This window comes from Oncorhynchus keta, unplaced genomic scaffold, assembly GCF_023373465.1.
Source record: "Oncorhynchus keta strain PuntledgeMale-10-30-2019 unplaced genomic scaffold, Oket_V2 Un_scaffold_1044_pilon_pilon, whole genome shotgun sequence".
In the NCBI taxonomy this organism is placed as follows: domain Eukaryota; kingdom Metazoa; phylum Chordata; class Actinopteri; order Salmoniformes; family Salmonidae; genus Oncorhynchus; species Oncorhynchus keta.
Genome location: NW_026290755.1, coordinates 47501 through 57779, shown reverse-complemented (window position 1 = coordinate 57779; position 10279 = coordinate 47501). Strand labels below are relative to the sequence as shown.

The 10279-nt window shown below is 46.2% G+C and overlaps 1 long non-coding RNA gene across 1 annotated transcript in view; it reads right to left on the bottom strand.

Annotated features, from left to right (window-relative positions):
• Positions 1 to 10059: 10059 nt before the first annotated feature.
• LOC127927268 (uncharacterized) overlaps positions 10060 to 10279 on the bottom strand; it is a 1144-nt gene continuing 924 nt past the window's right edge. Inside the window, exons 1-2 of the long non-coding RNA XR_008126729.1 lie at positions 10235 to 10279; positions 10060 to 10199 (exon numbers count right to left, since the gene is read on the bottom strand). The exon at positions 10235 to 10279 is cut by the window's right edge and continues 924 nt beyond it. This is a non-coding gene — a long non-coding RNA (uncharacterized LOC127927268). The remainder of the gene's footprint in view (positions 10200 to 10234) is intronic.

Here is a 10279-nt window from a genome sequence, read left to right as displayed (position 1 = left end):
TTGCTAGGACAGACCAGATACAACTTCAATCAGCACTGAGGTGTGAAGTGAAAGGTGTAGAGGCCTTTGGGCCCAACAAGTGTCAGGAGTCTTTTAAGCATCCTCTGAAGCCCCCTCCTGCTGTTCAGAGACCATCCACCTGGCCTTTTCTACAAGAAATCTGCCTCCAGAAATAAAAGCTTCTCCCAAATAGGTGTGAGACCTACTCCTGTTACCTGCTGTCTGTCTCCCCCTGTCTGGTACTGCTGCTTGATTCCACCTGGCTGCCCTGGTCTGTCTCCCCCTGTCTGGTACTGTTCACCGTCTGCCCTGGTCTGTCTCCCCCTGTCTGGTACAGGTACCCCACCACACTCCCCCTCTCTGTTCACCTCCCCTGGGTACTGTCTCTGCCCTGTCTCCCCTGTCTGGTACAGGTACCCCCACCACACTCCCCTCTCTCTGTTCCCGTCTGCCCTGGTCTGTCTCCCCCTGTCTGGTACAGGTACCTCCACCACACTCCCCCTCTCTGTTCACCGTCTGCCCTGGTCTGTCTCCCCCTGTCTGGTACAGGTACCTCCACCACACTCCCCCTCTCTGTTCACTGTCTGCCCTGGTCTGTCTCCCCCTGGTACAGGTACCACCACCACACTCCCCCTCTCTGTTCAATGTCTGCCCTGGTCTGTCTCCCCCTGTCTGGTAGGGACAGGTTCAATCCCCCCTCTCTGTTCATGTGTCTGCCCTGGTCTGTCTCCCTGTCTGTACAGGTAAAAGCAATGTTCACTGTCTGCCCTGGTCTGTCTCTCCCTGTCTGGTACAGGTACCCCCACCACACTCCCCCTCTCTGTTCACTGTCTGCCCTGGTCTGTCTCTCCCTGGCCTGTCTCCCCCTGTCTTGTACAGGTACAGGTTCAATAATGTTCCAACCGAGAATTCCTTTGTCTGTAGAAAAGCAATGGAACTGAGCTAACTCTCACGTGAACGCGCGAGACTGAGATTGTGGCTCTCTGGCAGACCACTGACTCATTCCCCTCTCATTCTCCCCACTTCACAGTAGAAGCATCAAACAAGGTTCTAAAGACTGTTGACATCTAGTGGAATCCTTAGGAAGTGCAATATGACCAACATCCTACTGTATCTTCAATAGGGGCTGAGTTGAAAAACTACAAACCTCAGATTTCCCACTTCCTGGTTGGATTTTTTTCTCAGGTTTTTGCCTTCCATATGAGTTCTGTTATACTCACAGACATCATTCAAACCGTTTTAGAAACTTCAGAGTGTTTTCTATCCAAATATACTAATGCTATTCATATTTTAGCTTCTGGGACTGAGTAGCAGGCAGTTTACTCTGGGCACCTTATTCATCCAAGCTACTCAATACTGCCACCAACCATAAGAAGTTTAAGAACAAATTCTTATTTACAATGGGTTTGGCCTACCCCGGTCTAACCCTTACCCGGACGATGCTGGACCAAATATTGCACCGCCCTATGGGACTCCCAATCACGGCCGGTTCTGATACAGCCTGGATTCAGGGTCTGTAGTGATGCCTTTTGCACTGAGATGCAGTGCCTTAGACCGCTGTGCCATTCAGGAGTCAAAGTGAATCATATCACTGCAGAACTCCATCCACCCTGGTGAAGCAGAGCGCCACAGAGAGAGAGAGAGAGAGAGAGAGAGAGAGAGAGAGAGAGAGAGAGAGAGATCTGACCCCTCTTTCTCAGGTAACTATTTCATTGAGTTATCATCGTACCGCTACGAGCCATTCACATCGCCGGGGCTGTAGTGGAGCAGCTCTAGAGCTCCAAGTTCCCTGGTGTCCACATCACTGGATGTTTGGCATGGGACCTCAGATCCTCAGAAAAGTTCTACAGCTGTACTATTGAGAGCATGTTGACTGGCTGCATCGCCGCCTGGTATGGCAACTGATTGGCATCCGACTGCAAGACACTACAGAGGGTAGTGAGTACGGCCTAGTACATCACTGGGACCGAGCTCCCTGCCATCCAGGACCTCTATACCAGGCGATGTCAGAGGAAGGCCTTAAAAATGGTCAAAGACTCCAGCCACCCAAGTCATAGACTGTTCTCTCTGCTACCGCACAGCAAGCGGTAATATTTATATTGCCAGGGGGTATTGTCAGAAATAATCTTCTGACCATAGCTGATTGGCAACTTTTCAGGCAATTAATATATAATATATAATAATAATATAATAATAATAATATAATATTATTAATATTATTAATAATAATAGGCAATTGACAAATAGACGCACTTCCTCAATCAAGAAAGGTAAATCTACTTCCTAAATTCTATCTCAGAGTCTGCTAGTGCTCCGTCTGCATTTTGGGAAACGGTTCAGAGGCACTGAAGTGTGGAAATTCCTCTCCTTTCTGCCTAAACAAGTTGTGTCAGAATCTGGCTTCATTACTCTGGAAAAATGAGATAAGTGAAGATTTTCATCGGCGTTTTACCTGCGCAGAGGCTCTTCGTTTGAATTGAAGTGGTGGAATAATTGACCCTGATCAGCCAGTCGACGGCCCGCCCCTCTTCGTCACCTGTGTAAATAAAGGTGAAATAAAAACTCACTGCTCAAATAGTCTACAAATATGTAAAAGAGATGCACATCCTCTCTCTTCCACCTCTTTCACCTCCTCTCCTCTGCCTCCCCCTCTCCCCCTTCACCTCCTCTCCTCTCCCTCCCCCTCTCTCCTTCACCTCCTCTCCTCTCCCTCCCCCCTCTGTCCTTCACCTCCTCTCCTCTCCCTCCCCCTTCACCTCCTCTCCTTTCCCTCCCCCCCTCCCAACACACCTTCCAATCACATGGAAAATGGCCATTGATTTTGTTTTGTTTGGTTAGTGTTTCAGCCCCAGCCCAAGAGAGATGTTTATTCAAACCTGTGCTCCCAATGAGGGTAGTGATGCCTGCTCATTCATAATGTGAGAAAACCCCTCCTCTACTGTTTACTAAACGTATCAGTCATGCTGGGTCTGATTGATGTGTGTTTACTCTGCGCTGGGGAGATGGAGTCATTAGTCTGTGTGTGTCCCTTGATTTACGTGGAAGATGATTTCAAACCGAAATGATTCTTCCTGGACCGGCCCGATCTGGCCGCCATTTTGTTCTGCATTCTGTGGGGGCCAGTTCATTTCATCACAAGCATCACAAGCATTTCGCTACACTCGCATTTAACATCTGCTAACCATGTGTATGTGACAAATAAAATTTGATTTGATTTGATTTCCTGTTACCTTTCTGGAGAAAAAGTATATATTTTTTAGGAGGAGTGTTGCTCCATTGGATTGTTTCTCCCTGAGATATGGATTCCGAATACTGTTGAGTCCGGCCCAGTTGGATCCGGTATCACAAGGCTGAGTTTAAATAGGAGATGAATCATTGTCTTCTGAATAGGAGGAGTGTTCTGGACGGAGTGACAAGGCTGAGATATGGATTCCTTATGAATAGGAGGAGTGTTCTGGACGGAGTGACAAGGCTGAGATATGGATTCCTTATGAATGAATAGGAGGAGTGAGATATGGATTCTTATGAATAGGAGGAGTGTTCTGGACGGAGTGACAAGGCTGAGATATGGATTCTTATGAATAGGAGGAGTATTCTGGACGGATTCCTTATGAATAGGAGGAGTGTTCTGGACGGAGTGACAAGGCTGAATAGGAGGAGTGTTCTGGACGGATGGGCTGAGATTCCTTCTGAATAGGAGGAGTGTTCTGGACGGACAACAAGTGACAAGGCTGAGATATGGATTCCTTATGAATAGGAGGAGTGTTCTGGACGGAGTGACAAGGCTGAGATATGGATTCCTTCTGAATAGGAGGAGTGTTCTGGACAGAGTGACAAGGCTGAGATATGGATTCCTTCTGAATAGGAGGAGTATTCTGGACGGAGTGACAAGGCTGAGATATGGATTCCTTCTGAATAGGAGGAGTGTTCTGGACGGAGTGACAAGGCTGAGATATGGATTCCTTATGAATAGGAGGAGTGTTCTGGACGGAGTGACAAGGCTGAGATATGGATTCCTTCCTGTCCTGTTCAGTGTGTATTCTCTTTCTGCGAGGACATTTCCATGAGGAGGAATGCAGACCAGCGAGTGAACAGATGGTAGAGTTTAAAAGCAACACACAGCTGTTCCAGAGTAATGATCAATACTCTACCTTATGATTACAATGACCATTATTTAAAACTGAAGCATTAACGTTATATAAATCTCTGGGTGTAGAAACAATAAAGGCTAGAAAAGCCTTCTAAACTGGATCAAGCTGATATATATATTATGTTCCCTTTTGTACTTTAACCATTTGTACATCGTTACAACACTGTATATAGACATAATATAATGTCTTTATAGTTTTGAAACTTCTGTATGTTAAATGTTTACTGTACATTTTTTATTGTTTATTTCACTTTTATATATTATCTACCTCACTTGCTTTGGCAATGTTAACATATGTTTCCCCTGTCAATAAAGCCCCTTGACTTGAATTGAGAGAGCGAGAGAGCGAGAGAGCGAGAGAGAGAGAGAGAGAGAGAGAGAGAGAGAGAGAGAGAGAGAGAGAGAGAGAGAGAGAGAGAGAGAGAGAGAGGCTGAGAGAGAGAGAGAGAGAGCGAGAGAGAGAGAGATATGGATTCCTTCTGAGAGAGAGAGAGAGAGAGAGAGAGAGAGAGAGAGAGAGAGAGAGGAGAGAGAGAGAGAGAGAGAGAGAGACAGAGAGAGAGAGAGAGAGAGAGAGAGAGAGAGACAGAGAGAGAGACACAGAGAGAGAGAGAGACAGACAGAGAGAGACAGAGACAGGCAGACAGACAGACAGACAGACAGACAGACAGACAGACAGACAGACAGACAGACAGACAGACAGACAGACAGACAGACAGACAGACAGACAGAGAGAGAGAGAGAGAGAGACCTGGAACCTATCGACTCACCACATGATGTCTCCATCTTGGAAGAGGTGTTACTTCTTAACCCAGATGAAACGTTAGTGGATTAATGGCTGCAAAATGAGAAACGTGAACTCAATAAAAACACAGCAAGTGTGTTACAGTGACAGTGAAGATCAGGGAGGTCGTAAGAATGACAAAACACTCTCTATGACATCATCTGGGAAGTCTAAATACAATGTTGGATTAATGACTGGTGTGTCCAAATGATCGCTTTTCTTATAACAAATGGCCAAGTTAATACCCTTAATCGTGGTTGATGTAGCAACACATCCTAAACATCGTCATCTCTCCCTCTTTCACCCTCTCTGTCTCTTTCTCTCCAGCTCTCTGACCCATCACTCTGTCTCTTTCTCTCTCCAGCTCTCTGACCCATCACTCTGTCTCTCTCTCTCCGGCTCTCTGACCCATCACTCTGTCTCTCTCTCTCTCTCTCCAGCTCTCTGACCCATCACTCTGTCTCTCTCTCTCTAGCTCTCTGACCCATCACTCTGTCTCTCTCTCTCTCTCTCTCAGCTCTCTGACCCATCACTCTGTCTCTCTCTCCAGATCTCTGACCCATCACTCTGTCTCTCTCTCTCTCCAGCTCTCTGACCCATCACTCTGTCTCTCTCTCCAGCTCTCTGACCCACCACTCTGTCTCTCTCTCCAGCTATCTGACCAATCACTCTGTCTCTCTCTCTCTCTCCAGCTCTCTGACCCATCACTCTGTCTCTCTCTCTCTAGCTCTCTGACCCATCACTCTGTCTCTCTCTCTCCAGCTCTCTGACCCATCACTCTGTCTCTCTCTCTCCAGCTCTCTGACCCATCACTCTGTCTCTCTCTCCAGATCTCTGACCCATCACTCTGTCTCTCTCTCTCTCCAGCTCTCTGACCCATCACTCTGTCTCTCTCTCCAGCTCTCTGACCCACCACTCTGTCTCTCTCTCCAGCTCTCTGACCCATCACTCTGTCTCTCTCTCTCCAGCTCTCTGACCCATCACTCTCTCTGTCTCTCCAGCTCTCTGACCCATCACTCTGTCTCTCTCTCTCAGCTCTCTGACCCATCACTCTGTCTCTCTCTCTCTCTCCAGCTCTCTGACCCATCACTCTGTCTCTCTCTCTCCAGCTCTCTGACCCATCACTCTGTCTCTCTCTCCAGCTCTCTGACCCATCACTCTGTCTCTCTCTCTCTCTCTCTCAGCTCTCTGACCCATCACTCTGTCTCTCTCTCTCTCTCTCTCTCCAGCTCTCTGACCCATCACTCTGTCTCTCTCTCTCTCTCCAGCTCTCTGACCCATCACTCTCTCTGTCTCTCCAGCTCTCTGACCCATCACTCTGTCTCTCTCTCCAGCTCTCTGACCCATCACTCTGTCTCTGTCTCTCCAACTCTCTGACCCATCACTCTCTCTATCCAGCTCTCTGACCCATCACTCTCTCTCTCCAGCTCTCTGACCCATCACTCTCTCTCTCCAGCTCTCTGACCCATCACTCTCTCTCTCCAGCTCTTTGACCCATCACTCTGTCTCTCCAGCTCTCTGACCCATCACTCTGTCTCTCCAGCTCTGTGACCCATCACTCTCTCTCTCCAGCTCTCTGACCCATCACTCTGTCTCTCTCCTCTTCTTCACAGTCTGTCTCATCTCTTTCTCGGCCGTGTTTAAACGGGCCATGACCAGTCCCAAAGGTATTCTGTCCTCTCAGGGCGGACATTTTAATTAGTAAAGAAAATAAAGCCATCATACAATAGACGGCACACTGTGTAAACAACCTGTTGGTAGTGTGGAACCACGGAGAGTCTGGCCGGGCAGAGCCATGCATCACGGGGTCTACACACATGGGACAGATATTAGTCCCAAATGGCACCCTATTCTCTATACAGTGCACTAGAGCCCATAGGGCACTGGTCAAAGTAGTGCACCATGTTGGGAATAGGGTTCAGTTTGGGACGCAGGCATTCTCACTAGGTATGGAACAACTAGGTTAATCAGGCACGGCTGTGATGGATCCATTATACAACTTTCACAAGTAGGACAATATACAGTATAATGTGTATATACAGTATAATGTGTATATACAGCGCGGGACATGAGCAAATAAATGGTGCTATTTGGTCTGACTGAAATCTGAGATAAGCGTGTTAAAATGAAGGTCGTTGTGTGGAAAGGTATACAGAGGAACTGTGACTGGAAGGTTTTCCACCAACTCATGTGTTTTATTAAAGTCAGAATAAAGGGCTGGTTTGACTCATTAGTATAAGTGGATTAATGCCTGTCTGTGTGTGTGTGTGTGTGTGTGTGTTCGTGGTCATATTTAATTGAATATAAGGAAGAGAGAGAGATGTATATAGAGAGAATTAGAGAGATAGAGAGATACAGTTGAAATCGGTAGTTAACATACACTTAGGTTGGAGTCATTAAAACTCGTTTTTCAACCACTCCACCAATTTCTTGTTAACAAACTATAGTTTTGGCAAGTTGGTTAGAACATCTACTCTGTGCATGGCAAGTAATTTTTCCAACAATTGTTGACAGAGAGATTATTTTACTTATAATTCTCTGTAACACAATTCCAGTGGGTCAGAAGTTTACAAACACTAAGTTGACTGTGCCTTTAAACAGCTTGGAAATTCCAGAAAATGATGTCATGTCTTTAGAAGCTTCTGATATGCTAATTGACATAATTTGAGTCAATTGGAGGTGTACCTGTGGATGTATTTCAAGGCCTACCTTCAAACTCAATGACTCTTTGCTTGACATCATGGGAAAATCAAAACAAATCAGCCACGACCTCAGAAAAATAAATTGTAGACCTCCACAAGTCTGGTTCATCCTTGGGAGCAATTTCCAAACGCCTGAAGGTACCACGTTCATCTGTACAAACAATAGTACGCAAGTATAAACACCATGGGACCACACAGCCATCATACTGCTCAGGCAGGAGACGCATTCTGTCTCCTAGAGATGAACATACTTTGGTGCGAAAAGTGCAAATCAATCCCAGAACAACAGCAAAGGACCTTGTGAAGATGCTGGAGGAAACAGGTACAAAAGTATCTATATCCACAGTAAAACGAGTCCTATATCGACATAACCTGAAAGGCCGCTCAGCAAGGAAGAAGCCACTGCTCCAAAACCGCCATGAAAAGCCAGACTACAGTTTGCAACTGCACAAGGGGAAAAAGATTGTACATTTTGGAGAAATGTCCTCTGGTCTGATGGAACAAAAATATAACTGTTTGGCCATAATGAACATAGTTATGTTTGGAGGAAAAAGGGGGAGGCTTGCAAGCCGAAGAACACCATCCCAACCGTGAAGCACGGGGGTGGCAGCATCATGTTGTCGGGGTGCTTTGCTACGGGGGGGACTGGTGCACTTCACAAAATAGATTGCACCATGAGGAAAGAAAATTATATATATATATATATATATATATATTGAAGCAACATCTCAAGACATCAGTCAGGAAGTTAAAGCTTGGTCGCAAATGGGTCTTCCAAATGGACAATGACCCCAAGCATACTTCCAGAGTTGTGGCAAAATGGCTTAAGGACAACAAAGTCACGATATTGGAGTGGCCATCACAAAGCCCTGACCTCAATCCTATAGAACATTTGTGGGCAGAACTGAAAAATCATGTGTGAGCAAGGTGGCCTACAAACCTGACTCAGTTACACCAGCTCTGTCAGGAGGAATGGGCCAAAATTCACCCAGCTTATTGTGGGAAGCTTGTGGAAGGCTACCCGAAACGTTTGTCCCAAGTTAAACCATTTAAAGGCAATGCTACCAAATACTAATTGAGTGTATGTAAACTTCTTACCCACTGGGAATGTGATGAAAGAAATAAAAGCTGAAATAAATCATTCTCTCTACTATTATTCTGACATTTCACATTCTTAAAATAAAGTGGTGATCCTAACTTACCTAAGACAGGTTTTTTTTTTACAATGATTAAATGTCAGAAATCTGAGTTTAAAATGTATTTGGCTCAGGTGTATGTAAACTCCTGACTTCAACTGTAGGTTGTAATGCTTTACATCGTCTTAACGTGGCCTTGAGTCTCGGTTTGATCATTAACTTGTTTGTTTGTTGTAGACACAGAACCTTCAGTCATGACTTACAAATGTGGCTATATAATCACACATAGATACAGTCATGTCCGTTACATAGGCAATCAGTATGAGTTTACTGTACCCTTTACATGGGCAATCAGCATGAGTTTACTATACCCTTTACATGGGCAATCAGCATGAGTTTACTATACCCTTTACATGGGCAATCAGCATGAGTTTACTATACCCTTTACATGGGCAATCAGCATGAGTTTACTATACCCTTTACATGGGCAATCAGCATGAGTTTACTGTACCCTTTACATGGGCAATCAGCATGAGTTTACTGTACCCTTTACATGGGCAATCAGCAGGATTTTATGAACAATAAATCCTGTTGTGCGATTGCATATAAAATAACGTCCAACATGCTTTATTTCTCAGATATACGACGTTAAGTTCATTTAATTACACCGCCATATGAAAACAAGGATAATAGAAGGATACATGAGTCATGATTGACGCAGAGCCTGAAATAACTTTATTTTTCGTCTCCACATGCCTGGTGTTCCACCGCCCACACCTCCACCCCTCCACCCCCACCCCCCCACCCCTCCACCCCCCACACCCCACCCCTCCACCCCTCCACCCCCCACCCCTCCACCCCCACCCCTCCACCCCTCCACCCCCACCCCTCCACCCCCCACCCCTCCACCCCACCCCCCACCCCCCACCCCCCACCCCCCACCCCACCCCTCCACCCCTCCACACCCCACCCCTCCACCCCTCCACCCCTCCACCCCCCCTCCACCCCTCCACCCCTCCACCCCTCCACCCCCTCCACCCCCCACCCCACCCCTCCACCCCTCCACCCCGGCGCTGATGGAATGATGACATGATTGTGTTCAGATCCATTATTTTAATAAATCATAAAGTTATAAAGTCATATTTCCTTGTGGATCTTGACATGCTTACGAAAAAGTTCACAAAGTATTATATTTTTCCTGTTCTGTTCCAGACAACGTTTATTACCTCTAAATCGTACCACCACCAATCTCCTTTTAGGAATAACAAACACCACTCACAGATTACACTCATTTGGTAAAGTTGTTTATTACATATTACACGGATTTAACACTCTGATATAAAAACAAAATATGCATTCTATTCACTGGCCCTATGAATGTAATGTACACACAGCCTCTAGCCAACGGGACGCTAGGCTAGCTAAACCTGGCTAGCCCTACGGGACGCTAGGCTAGCTAAACCTGGCTAGCCAACGGGACGCTAGGCTAGCTAAACCTGGCTAGCCA